General features: G+C 48.1%; 1 pseudogene; it reads right to left on the bottom strand.

Annotated features, from left to right (window-relative positions):
* Window positions 1-1,222: 1,222 nt before the first annotated feature.
* On the bottom strand, window positions 1,223-13,731 carry LOC118633526 (annotated as a pseudogene).
* Between the last annotated feature and the right edge of the window lie 371 nt (window positions 13,732-14,102).

Below are 14,102 nucleotides of genomic sequence, written 5' to 3' on the forward strand. Positions count from 1 at the left end.
GGCCCTCCAGATGGGAAAGGGGACTTGCCACGGTGTGCCGGCAGTGGCCCCGTGGACCACGTGGTCTGCACCAGGGCCGCCACCCCAGCAGGTACCTCGTCCCCTGTTTAAACAAATGTTTTATAATTCCAGCTTTACTACCCTGACCCGGAACTCATAGACAATGTGACTTGGGCCTACTCACACAATTCTAAAATAATACCCTAAGTGTAACATAAAGGAGAAATTTAAAATAATTTATAATGAAATGTTCCATATTAAATATATAAACACTTGGCACAACTACAGAAATTCTCAAAATGCCCCAGTCGAGAAGCCCTGGTCTTCACTCTGACATTTTCCCCCACCACACCCAAAATGTGGCTGCTGTCCCACAAAGGGCCTGTCCAGGGCCCAACACACCTAGACGTCAGCTTCCCACCCCTCCGTGGCCCGCAATGCCAGCTCTCAGCACTCAGTGCCCTGACTCACCTGGGCTCCCACCCAAACGGAGACCAAAGAGCTGTTTGCACACTGCAGCCCAAGACGGCGAGGTTATTGATTAATGCTCCCAGAGGACTTTGGAGTCCTTCTATGGTGGCTCAGCACAAATGGCCGGAGGCTCAGCCCCTTTGATCACCCAGCATCTCCCCAGGCTTTGTCTCAGGGAGAGGGCAGAGCAAAGTGGGCTGGAAGGTGGGAGGAGACACACAGGTGCTACTTGTTAGTCATCATCTGAACCATGGGGCTGGTGGTGGTCCCAGACACTGTGCTTGACACCGTACCTGCACGCACCCACGACCACCCATGCACGCACAGACCGCTGTCATTAGACTGTGACTCCACGTGGACCTGGGACTGCTTGTGTCCCTTTGTATCCACTATGTGGTACATAACAGAGGTACATGTCACTGCTTGTGGAATAGAGTGAATTTTACCATCATGACCTGCTGGGATGCACAGCTTTTATCTTCTTCAGATGAGGGAACTGGCGATTGAGTAATTTGCCAGACAGTCAGTCCAAGTGCACCCAGACAGCACAGCAGAGCCAAGATGAACTGGGCTTGTTCAGGCCACCTTGCTCTGGGCTTGTGGAATGTGGGGGAGCCTCTAGGTCCCAGGAGAATTGTGAAAAACATTTGAAATGACAGCAGCTTTGTTCCCTGTGACCAGGCAATTGACCAGTTCTGGAATTGCTTCCCCTGTCGTAATTATTTCCAATTACCCCTCGCAGGTGTGGCTCTCAGAGGGCTTTCTCAGCCCTAGGCCAGAGGTGGGCAAGGAGGCTCAGAGGCACTCTGCCAGGACACTGGCCAGGCAGAGAAATGGAGGCCCAGGGCAGGAGGTGGATATAGACCCAGCATCCTTTTCCCCTTTACGGCTGTTGCTGCTTTCCAAGTCAGTGTTTTAAAATTTGAAATGGGCCCAGCCGGTGTAGCTCAATGGTTGAGCATCGACCCATGCACCAAGAGGTCTCCGGTTCAATTCCCGGTCAGGGCACATGCCCAGGTTGTGGGCCAAATCCCCAAGGGAAGGCATGCAGGAGGCAGCCAGTCGATGTTCTCTCTCGTTGATGTTTCTATCTTTCTCTCCTTCTCCCTTTCTCTAAAAAAAGCAATAAATAAAAAATATTTAAAAAAAAATAAAAATAGGCTGAACCCTTCTCGGCTCAGCCCGCCTGCACCCAGGTGTATGCAATAAAGCCATTTTGCTCTAAAAAAATAAAATAGCCCTGGCCGGTTTGGCTCAGCGGTAAGAGCGTTGGCCTGTGGTCTGGAGACACCCAGGTTTGGTTCCCACTAAGGGCACGTACCTCAGTTGCAGTGTCCCTGGCCCTGGTTGGGTCATGCAGGTGGCAGCCACTCGATGTGTCCCTTTCACATCGATGTTTCTTTCTCTCTCTCCCTCTCTCTTCCTCCCACTCTATCTGAACAAAAAATAGAAAAATGTCCTCAGGTGAAGATAAAAAAATAAATTAATTAAAATAAAATAAAATTTGAAATAGATTTATTGTTTCAGTCCCCCTCGCCCATGCTAGCCTGATATAGGTATAGTTTTGTTGCAGGGAATACTGTTATTTCAAAACTTGCTGTTCATGGTCACCTCCTCCTTGGAGCCTTCCTTGATCTGCAGCCTCAGCAGGCAATTCCTTTGCACAGATCACAGCAGGCAATTCTTTTGTGCACACAGCCCCTGCCAGGCTGTGGCGTGTGGCCTCCTCAGAACCAGGAACTATAACAGGATTGTCCTCCTTCCCAAACCTCTGGCCCAACACCAGCACATGAGCCTTGGTGGATGGAACAAGTGAATGAATGGATGAGTGAATCAAAGAGTCACTGACGGAAAACCATTGCCCTGTCCTGACTGGGTGACCAGCAGCAGCAGCAGCCGCAGCAGCACCTTTCTGCTCTGCACAGTAGCACAGAGCAATGCTTGACCGAGGCCTGGCCTAAATCACCAGAACAGGAGGCCGGCTAGATTCCCTTGCTAATCCTGGGGAGAGAGAGAGAATAAAAGCCACTGTGTTTGGAAGGCAACTAACCTGAGTTTGGGACTTTATGTATCTCCTCACTAATCCTCCCACCTGTTAATGGTTCGTGTTTTCCAGGAGGAGTTGTTGCTGGGGTCGGTGAAACAGTCCCTCCACCTGCCTTTCTCCAGAGCACTTTAGTCCTACCCTCAGTAACCATTCCCTTCAGCTAGTCAGCAGCCGCCCAGGAGAAAATCCACCTCAACTCCCCACAATCACACAAACATGTGCATCTTCAATATCCACGGGAACAAAGTGGCCCCTCCACCACCCTGGCTTGCTCAGGAAAACCCAGGTGCTACAAGGAAAGGGGACAAGGGTGACGATCTCTCCCCACCCCATTCTGCAGACCATGCAAGGTGGGGCCCAACTGCCCTGGAAGTGCTGTGTTAACATCACTGCCCTCACCCAGTCTGGCACAGTGCCCCTGGGAAGGAGCTGACAGGCTCTGTTGAGGTGGCTTCCTGCTCCCCGCCCAAGGAGGTGCCCAGGCTCCACTGCTCAAGTTGCAAGCTACAATGACTAGGCACCTTTTCTTTCTGCACAAGGAAGGCAGGCCTGGCAGGGCTGGGCTGGGCTAAGCACTGGTGCTCGCCTGTCAGGAATACCAAGGCTACCAGCTCCAGACCTTCTGGGGTGATTCGGAGGGTCAACCACCCAGTCTGGTCCTGGGATTGACCAAGGACACACATTGTCGACCAGAAAAAAAGCCCTCTCTCCAGGAGGCTCAGTGCTGGCTGGAGTGGAAGCCCAAGTATTGTTTGTTACAGGATAAATGCAGAAGCAATGCAAATGTCCAGTCAAATGGGGACCGTGACTGACCTTCCTCAGCGCCAATAATAATCCTGGAGAGAAAAGCACATAGACTCTGCGGGAAAGATTTAGATGCACAATGATGTAAACAAAAACAAGACATGCAGAGGGTTCATGACCTTATTTAAGATACTCATGTTCATGGATGGAAAGGGGGGGAAAATGACTGGAAGGAAATACCAGAAGGTTGTCCATGGTGATCTCTGGATGGCAGGATTATGGGGGACTGAAGTTTTCTTCTTTGTGTGTATATCAGCCAGGGTACAACCAGACAAGCAGAACCCACAGGTCTCTATTAGGAGATTTGCTGCAAGGAATTGGCCAGTCACAAACCTGCAGGGCAGACCATCAGGAAGGGCTGCTGGGCTCTCAGCATAGGCCCGCAGTTGCCACTGCTAAATTGCTTTACCTTTTTTAAATCCTCACCCTAGGATATGTTTTAATTGGTTTTTAGAGAGGGAGGAAGTCAGGGAGCGAGAGAGAAACATCAATCCATTACCTCCCATAGGTACCCCAGCCGGGGATCAAACCCACAACCTAGGTATGTGCCCTGATTGAGACTCACACCTGAAATCTTTTGGTGTACAGGACGACGCTCCAACCAAGCCACCCAGCCAGGGCGAACATTTCTTTTCTTCCTTAACCTTTTGACCGACTGAATCAGGTCCATCCAGGATACCTAGAATAATCTTCTTTACTTAAAATTCGATTACCGACTTTAACCACACATATACGCTATCTTCAGAGCAAAGCTAGGTTAGTGTTTCATCGAATAACTGGGGGTTTTAGCCTAGCCGAATTAAACAGACCGTCACAGTATTTTTGTTAAATTTCCAAATTTTCTACAAGGAACATGTGTTACTTATACAATGTTTTTAAAAAGCAGTAAATGCCAAAACCACCATGAGACACCTACTATCATCGTGGTAATAAAAAAGACAGATGGTAAAGTATTGACAAGGTGGTGGAGAAATTAGAACCCTCATCCACTGCTAGTGAAATTGTAAAGTCATGTGGCCACTCTGAAAAACAATTTGATGGTTTCTCAAACAGTTAAACATGTAATTGCCATATGCCCAACGATTCCACTTCTAGGTGTATGTCCAAGAAAACAGGAAGCCTATATATCTACTCAAAAAACTTTTACCTCAACATTCAAAGCAGCATATTTACAATCGCAAAAAAAGTGGAAATAACCCAGATGTCCATCAACTCATGAATAGATAAGTAAGATATGGTATATCCATACCATGAAAAATTATTTATCAATAAAAAGGAGTATTGTACTATGAAAATTAATAAACAGAAACTTCATTTAAAACAGTTTGGAAAAAATAAAACAAACAAACAACAAAAAAATTTTAAAAAACACACTCAGAGTCTGGAGACTGGAAGAGAGAACTCTCGCACATGCCCTGGCCGGTTTGGCTCAGCGGTTAGAGCGTTGGCCTGCGGTCCGGAGAGACCCGGGTTCGGTTCCCGCTAAGGGCATGTACCTCAGTTGCAGTTTGTCCCCGGCCCTGGTTGTGTGGTGCTGGTGGCAACCACTCGATGTGTCCCTTTCACACCGATGTTTCTCCCCCCGACCACTCTATCTGAAAAAAATATCGAAAAATGTCCTCGGGTGAGGATGAAAAAAATAAGAAAAAAAAAAATTTAAAAAGAGAACTCTCGCACACTCAGCACCAGCGAGAAGAGAGGTACCAGCATCTCCCACAGGAAGTGATACCTCATTACTACCTCAGCAGGAGGAAGAGAGCAGCTTGCTCAGTAACAGCTCAGCCAATGAAAAGTCACTATACTTCGAACTTGCAGTTTCCTCCAATGGGTTCTCTTCCTTTACCACAGCCCCTCCCACGTCAATAAAAGAGCAGGTCTCTCCTTTGTCTCTCTGGACTTGGACACTAGCAGCCATTGGACCACATGTTCTGAATTGCAATTCTTTGTTTTTCCCAAGCGAGTCCATTCTGCTGGAGAACTATCTGGCTGTCTGTTCAAGGTCAACAGTAGTGATCCACACTACAACATGGATGACCCTATGCTAAGTGAAAGGATCCAGTCACAAAGACCACAAGTTATATGATTCCATTTCCAGAATAGGCAAATCCTTGTGCAGCCTGAAACAGTAGGTGCCATCGGGCCTGTGGACCAGCAGCTGAAGATTCTCCCCCATGTATTTTGCTATCTTCTCAAACATGACACGGGTCTCCTCTTCAGTCAAAGGCCACCTTTTCCCATTGTTGGAACACTTGATTCTGGTGCCTCAGTAAGTTGTGATTTGGGGGGGCGGGGGTGGAGGGTACGTGCCCCTAGCAGGAACTGAACCTGGGACTCCCTGGTCAGCAGACCAACGCTCCAACCACTCAGCCAAACTGGCCAGGGCTGCTGTGATTTTTTTTTTTATCCAAACCCGAGGACATTTTTTCCATTTTTTGTTCAGATAGAGTGGGAGGGAGAGAGAGAGAGAAACATCGACGTGAAAGGGACACATCGACGGGTTGCCACCCACACGACCAACCAGGGCCAAGGACAAACTGCAACCGAAGTACGTGCCCTTAGCAGGAACTGAACCCGGGTCTCTGGACTGCAGGCGGACGTTCTAACTGCTGAGCAAAACTGGCCAGGTCTGCTGTGATTTTTTTAAAAAGAAATAAATGAGAAAGGAGGAAGGAGAGAGCCACGTGTACCTGGGTGAGCTGCCTCCCAGCAAAGCCAAGGAGCTGGTGCGTTATCTTCTGTCTCCAGGTTCCCTTCCCCCGTCCTTGCCTCCTCTCATGGGGCTCTCACACAGTGCCCAGGGCCCCAGGGTCTGAAGATGTCCATCTGCATAACTCATCTCAGAATTCTCTTCTCATTGATCTTCCCTTTGCTTACTGACCATGAAGGTCCAATACCGTGCCCAGGCTACATACCACGGCCCAGAGCTTACAGTCCTGTGAAAATGACGGCCACTTTCTAAACCCCGTTGGATTTGGTGAAGCTTTGATATCTTGCTTCTTGGCATGTGTTGTCAGTTTGGCTCAAATAAGCTCTTACAAAAATTCAAATAAATAAATTAAATTTCGATTTGCTTCTCCCAGACAGAGAGTGGCCTCACAGGGTTGACCTGGCACACAGGGCCTGGCACAGAGGGAGAAAACACCTCTGTTTTGGGAATGAGCCCATTGTACAGAGGTGAGAAAACTGAGGCTCGGAAAGGGGCAGGGATCGTGGACTCCCTTTCTCCACTCTCTCCCCTGGGCACACGCTGGGGTCTCTCCAGTTAGGGCAAAGGTGACTGAGCTGCAGAACCTGACTTTCTGAAGAGCTCTTTGCCAAACATGTTTTAAGAGCTTCAGAAAGGTTGCCACCCTCCAACCCAGTAGGTTCCCGTTTAGAACTCAGGTTTGGGAGATAACCCGCCACCAGGGCAAGGATTTAGGTACCAAAATGTTAACTGGAGGGTAATATAATGATGAAATCTGGAATCACTCCAAATACCCATCACTAAGGGGTGGTTAATAAATGAAGACTTAGCTCTATAACAGGACAATACATACCTAGTAAAATTATATCTTTGAAGAATTTTGGAAAGCTAACGTGAAAATGTCAGAGAAAAACGGCAATTTTTATATGACCCTGATAATGTGTAAAAAAAGAAAAAAGAACCCAAACACACATTGAGCAATGACTCTACCTGTTTTCTGCCTTGCCTGACCACTGACATCCAGATGTATCCCCTCTCCCGCTCTCCAGTCCCTGACCCGTGACTCTGTTTTTTTTGTTTGTTTGTTTATTTGTTTTTTAAAATAATTTTACTGATTTTTAGAGAGAAAGAAGGGAGAGAGAGATAGAAACATCGATGTGAGAGAGAAACATCGACCGGCTGCCTCCTGCAGGCCCCCCACTGGGGATCAGGCTCACAACCCAGGCATGTGCCCTGACCATGAATCAAACCGGGACCGCTCAGTCCATGGAACGACGTTCAATCCACTGAGCCACATTGGCCAGGCCTGTTTTGTTTTCTTTATAACAATTAAATTAATCAATATTTGTTAGACGAACAAATGATTTAAACAGTGATCCTCTTTGGGTGGGATGTTGCATGATTTTAGTTTACTTTAAAAATGTCTATACCGCCCTGGCCAGTTTGGCTCAGCGGTTAGAGCGTCGGCCTGAGACCCGGGTTTGGTTTCCGCTAAGGGCATGTACCTCGGCTGCAGTTTGTCCCCAGCCCTGGTTGGGTCGTGTGGGTGGCGGCCACTTGATGTGTCCCTTTCACGTGGATATTTCTCTCTCTCTCCCTCCCGCTCTATCTGAATAAAAAATGGAAAAATGTCCTCAGGTGAGGATAAAAAAATAAATGTCTATACCACCCTGGCAGGTTTGGCTCAGCGGTTGGAGCGTCGGCCTGTGGACCAGAGAGTCCTGAGTTCGGTTCCCACTAGGGGCACGTACCAAAAAATAAAATGTCTATACTGCCTGGCCAGTGTAGCTTAGTGGTTGAGCATTGACCCATGCACCAAGAGGTCACCGGTTCAATTCCTGGTCAGGGCACATGCCCAGGTTGTGGGCCAAATCCCCAGTGGGGGGCATGCAGGAGGCGGCCAATCAATGTTCTCTCTCATTGATGTTTCTATATTTCTCTCCCTCTTCCTTCCTCTCTCTCTAAAATCAATAAAGAAGAAAAAAAATTTTTTTTAAATATCTATACCTTCCAGGTTGCTACAATGAGCATCTTTTACTTTTACGTTGGGGGCAGGGAGTGAGGGGGCGTATTTTTAAACAGCAATAATCAAGTCAAGAAAAATCAGTTTCTGTGAGTTGAACTGTGTGTGATCTCATCTTCCTGGGGGAAGCATTCCCCATTAAAGCCTCCCAAAGGAAATTTCGGACATTGAGAGGAGAGATGGATTTATTACAATTCAAATAAGCAACCTATAAGCCGATACAGCGTGGCCATGAGTGGGCCATCTACTAAGCACTGGTGGGCACAAGGCGGGACACACACTTGCACAGGAATCGTCCCAGGCCCTGCAGGCCGTAGCCCTGGAGATGAGTCAAGGAACGTGCTCTGAGAACCTAGCCTGGGATAGTGGCTCCACTGCCAGCCCTGTGCTGTCTTGTGGCCCCCAGTGCCTAGCCCAAGCGTGCCCCAGGAGCACACACATAGGCTGGCCCTGCCAAAGCGATGCCCACCGCTGTCACTCAGTAATGCAGCTGCTGGGGCCTGTTCATGCCTCATCGGTGCCCACTCTGTAGACATGCAGGAGCACATCAGGATCACTCTGCTCTGAGTGTGATGCGGATAGCAAAACAAAGGCAGGAGGAGCCCCACCCATGAGCACCCATCGCCTGGGGGTTTGCTGCCAACCCAAAACATCCAGGGCAGCAGCCTGGCTTATGAAACACAGGGGCAGCTTTACATAACGATGAGAAATCAAGAGAGACGGTGTATTCACAAAATGCATCCCCACTCCCCAATCTTAGCAATATATTTTTCAAGATGGAATTTTGGCTTTGCTTTTTTCAGATTATGTCCACTGGCAAAAGTCATGTTCACTGGTACTAATTCCAACAAAAGAAGGATGTGTAAAATAGAAACTGAATGCCCCCTCGGTCTCACCCTCCAAAGTCCCCCACAGCCTGGAGCCTGTCCTTGTAACCTCTCTGCTTTGCCCCTGCAAACTTAGAAACGGACACACACACCTGCTTGTATTTATTTTGGACAGAAATAGGATCACAATTCCTGCTGTTTTATACCTTGCTTTTACTCTGTCAACAACCTATCACATCTTCCCACCACACACTGGACTTTCAACACGTCACCTGCCAAATCGCACTCAGCCCTGTGGGGCGCCCAGCAAGGCATCAAGCTTAGGTCGTAAGGGTCTCCCCAGTGTTTTCCTCTGGAGAGTTCTCAGAACCTGCAACAGAATCGCCTGAGGGTCTTCTTAAAATGCAGAGTCCTAGGCTCAACCCCAAGGATTTTGATTCAGAAGGTTGGATGTGGTGCCCAAGGATCTGCGTCATTAAGAAGTGCTCAGCCAATTCTGCGGTCATTGGGACCATTAAGGAGGTGCATTTCCTCACGAGTCCAATTTCTGTCCCCAAGAGTAAACCCATTTCTCAGGAGTTTTGGTCTTCATGCTGATCAGGTAAAATGACTGCGTAGGACCCTGCCGACCTCTGCCCTCTGCCATCATAGACATGTTTACAGGTGGAGCACCCCTCAGGATCATCTCCCAGGTACAGACTTCCCAGTCGAAGGGCATTGTGGGGGCCTTTGTGTCTGGCTGGGTGCCCACGGCTGAGCCGCAAGAGGAGCTTGACCGTGGCCCACACTGCTAGTCTCCCATACAGTCACCTCTGCCAGCATTGCTGATTGGTCCTGGCATTTCCTTCCAAAATGCAACTCGGAATTCTGCTGCCCCACATTCTGCTCCTGGCAGCCATTATAATTCACCATTACCAACCCAGTGACCAAAACCTACCTCCCAGTAAGCACCCCAATAATAATACTAGGTTGTATGTCACCCCTACTTCCCTCTCAAGTCCCTTCTGGAGATCCTGGAGGTCCCAGGGGAGCCAGCTAGGGAGACTGTCATATGGGAACTTACATTGTCCTGGTTCCCCAAGTATTTTTCTCTCCAGATGTTTCATGGGTCTTGGGGGACAACTCAGACTCCAGCGTGTGGCTCTGCTCTCAGATTACTGTGACCTTTGCTGGCACCTGATGCTAGCAGCAGAACATGTGTGTCACATCTTATCCTCCTACAGAGCACCTTTGTGTCCCAACTCCTGGAAAGGCTGTGTCGACATAAAAACATGTCCAAACCTATAGATAATTTTTATGAGAGTTTATTTGAGCCAAACTCGTGACATATACCAGGAGCAAGATCACAAATGCTCCTCAGAAGAATAGTTTTGCAGGTTCTTTTATGCACTTGAAAGTAAGGAGGGAATGTCAGAAAGGTTGAAGAAAGCAAGGCGGGGATTGGATTACAGGATAGTTAACAAACTTATGTGCTCTCTTGAGGGTTAATATCCCCTTTGTTGGAGTATAACGTCTGGCATTTCAAAGGTGTGTTAACCTAGATGCACAAGAACAGTGCACAGGGCTGGCTTAAAAACCTTTCACTATGCCCGGGAGTGTTGCTCAGTTGGTTGGGCGATGTTCCATGCACCGAAAAGTTGCTGGTTGGATTCCCAGTCAGGGCTCATGCCCCGGTTGTGGGCTTGATCCCAGGTAGAAGGCGTGCAGGATGCAGCCGATCGATATTTCTCTCTGTCCCTTTCCCTTCCTCTCCCTCTAAAAATCAAGAAAAAATTTTAAAAACACACACACACACATTTCACTCAAAAGGTTACAAGACTGTGTAGTGACTACCCACCATCACTTGCCCAGTTAGGGATTTATGATTTATGACAGCACCCCTTTTTCATCCACAAGATCCAGGCAATGTGAAGAGCTCAAGAAGGGCTTTACTAGAGCAGGGAACAGCTGTGCAAAAACCTCTAGGAGGAGTGAGCTTAGTGTTTTTTTGTTTGTTTTTAATTTTTAGATAGAGTGGAAGGTGGGAGGGGAAGAGAAAGAGAGAGAAACATTGACGTGAGAGAGACACATTGATTGGTTGCCTCCATGGGAGCCCCAACTGCCAGGAGATCAAATCTGCAACCCAGGTACATGCCCTTGACCGGGAATCAAACCCGAGACGCTTCGGAACTCAGGGCAAACTGTTGAGCCAAACCAGCCAGGGCAGCTCAGTGTTTTTTAAGGAAAGAAAGAAGGCCAGTTTGGCTGGATTGGGGTGGAGAGAGAGTACAGGAGTGGAGGGAAATGGGAGAGAGGTTGGGGTGGGGGGACAGAGCATACTGTCATGGAGGAGGCTGATATTCTAAGGATGGAGGGAGATTAATGAGAGTTTCGCTGGGAAGGAACAAGGGTCCTCTCTAGCAGCCATGGGAGTATGCGGGGAGGCAGAAAGCTGTGACCAGCAGATCCCAAAGTCTCCCTCCCTAGTGCCATGTGATTTATGAGGTGCATATAGCTGAATAAAACCCAGGACCTGGAAACAGGAGTACCACTTTGGACAAACAGGGTGCTGGCAACACCTCCAGCCAACCCAGGATTCTGCTTCTGAAGCTGACCATAGGGAAGTCAAGAGCTCCTGATATATAGCTGAAGCCCAGGATAAACTGGGTCCCATTCACTTGGAACCCTGAGATGACAAAAAGCTACCCCAGGGTCCCTAGAGCCCCATGGTATGGCAGATGGAGGAGCATTTTTTCCCATCACAGTGGGTCCCCAGAGCCACAGTGAATCCCATACCACCATCAGAGTGGGTGCAGAGTGGCAGGGGTTAGTCCCATTGAGCAGATGAGGACAGTGAGGCTTAGAATAGGAAACCGTTGCTCTAAGGCAGTGGTTCTCAACCTTTCTAATGCCGCGACCCTTTCATACAGTTCCTCATGTTGTACATGGAAGTATCTGTGTGTGGGCGGACCCACCGGGAGACAGATAGAGGAGCCATGTCTCGGTTCCTAAGATCATCGGAAATATGTGTTTTCTGATGGTCTTAAGCAAGTCCTGTGAAAGGGTCGGTCGACCCCCAAAGGGGTCGCGACCCACAGGTTGAGAACTGCTGCAGAGTCTAAGGGCTACAGAGTTGAAAGGCACACAGCTTCCAAATGGTTTAATAAGTGTGTCCTCTATATACTCTGGTTTCTCTTCAGATCGCATAAATCTTTCGCCTTTTACTAAAAAGGGTGTCCTCTTATACTTTTTTTTAAATAAAAAAATTGTATTCACTTAGAAGCATTCAGAATGTCAACAAAACAGCTGCAACTTTTTTTTTGCAATTACAGAGTGGTATTTAGTTAACAGAACAATTATTTCGTATAAGCTGCATCAGAGACAACTTAAGATTAAAAAAAACTACCATCCCCATATATAACTAATAGGTGCTGTGCACCAACAAGAACCTGCTTTAAATTTCCATGCCAATTCAACCCCCATACTGAACCAGGCAAGGTTAGTGGCTATTAAAAATACCACCAGGAGAGGGCTATCTAAAGACACATTCAGTAGTGTGTTAACTATACAAAAAAAGACACTGGACAGTTTAAAAACAAATCTTACACAGCCTTACATTTCAATTTTTTTCTTTAAAAGGAGTGAGTTGTGTGCCTGGCCGGTTTGGCTCAGCGGTTGGAGCGTTGGCCTGCAGTACAGAGAGACCCGGGTTCGGTTCCCGCTAAGGGCATGTACCTCGGTTGCAGTTTGTCCCCGGCCCTGCTTGGTCGTGCGGGTGGCAGCCACTCGATGTGTCCCTTCACATCGATGTTTCGTTCTCTCTCTCTTCCTCTCTCTCCCTCCCGCTCTATCTGAACAAAAAATGGAAAAATGTCCTCGGATGAGAATTGAAAATAAATAAATAAATAAATAAAAGGAGTGAGTTGTGTATGGGGGGGGTGTTAAATGCTTTATAGAAAAGAAAAAAAAACTGCACTAGAACCAACTTATCATCATCATCTTCTTCTTCATCTTCATCTTCATCTTCCTCCTCTTCATCCTCTTCATCTTCCTCCTCTTCCTTCTTTTTCTTGCTTTTTTCAGACTTGACAACTCCCTTTTTGGCCACATCAGGCTTTCCTTTATATTTAGCTCAGAGTGCAGTGATATCCTTTTCATATTTCTCCTTCAGCTTAGCAGCCTTCGCGTAAGGCTGCGTGTCATCTGCAGCAGTGTGACTCCACATCTCTCCCAGCTCCTTTGCAACATCACCAATGGATAGGCCGGGAGGCTCGCCTTTGATTTTTGGGCGATACTCAGAACAAAACAAGAAAAAGGCCGAAGGAGGCCTCTTGGGTGCATTGGGATCCTTGAATTTCTTTTTTGTTTCTCCTTTAGGGGGGGATATAAGGTTTTTGTTTTGTTTTGTTTTGTTTTTATCCTCACCCGAGGACATTTTTCCATTTTTTGTTCAGGTAGAGTAGGAGGGAGAGAGAGGAACAGAGAGAGAGAGAGAAACATCGATGTGAAAGGAACACATCGAGTGGCTGCCACCCGCACAACCGACCAGGGCTGGGGACAAACTGCAACCGAGGTACGCGCCCTTAGTGGGAACCGAACCCGGGTCTCTCAGGACCGCAGGCCGACGCTCTAACCGCTGAGCCAAACCGGCCAGGGCTGGGATACAAGTTTTCATTTCTCTTTCATAACGGGCCTTGTCCGCCTTTGCCATGTCTTCAAATGTTCCTTTCTCTTTAGCAGACATGGTCTTCCACCTCTCTGAGCACTTCTTAGAAAACTCTGAGAAGGTGACTGAAGCATCTGGGTGCTTCTTGTGCTCCTCTTGGCAAGTCTGCACAAAGAAAGCATATGATGACATTTTGCTTCTCGGCTTCTTAGGACCTCCTCTGCCCATGTTTAATTACTTTTTTTCAGCGAGCACACAGTCACCCAGTGCCCATCCGGCTCACACTTGCCCTGGCTCTGTCTCTATGGAGCTCAATGTACTGCAATGGCTGTCAGGGTGTCCTCTTATTAGTCTGCAAGCAGCTTGAGGGCAGAGGTGGCATACCCCAGGGCTACTTCACTTTGATCCAGCCTGCAGCACTGGCCAACTTGGGGGCCAGCCTCTGATGGGCCGGGCCAGCAGGAGCCCAGTGCTAGAGGATGCTACACTTGGAATCTGGTTGGACATCTGGGATCTGGTTCGGCATCTAGAAGCCAGGCCAGCAGAGGAGACACTGAGGAGCACCTAGGGGTGGGGTAGGGAACTTACTCACATCCAGT

The sequence above is a fragment of the Molossus molossus genome, unplaced genomic scaffold (assembly GCF_014108415.1).
Source record: "Molossus molossus isolate mMolMol1 unplaced genomic scaffold, mMolMol1.p scaffold_m16_p_18, whole genome shotgun sequence".
Classification (NCBI taxonomy): domain Eukaryota; kingdom Metazoa; phylum Chordata; class Mammalia; order Chiroptera; family Molossidae; genus Molossus; species Molossus molossus.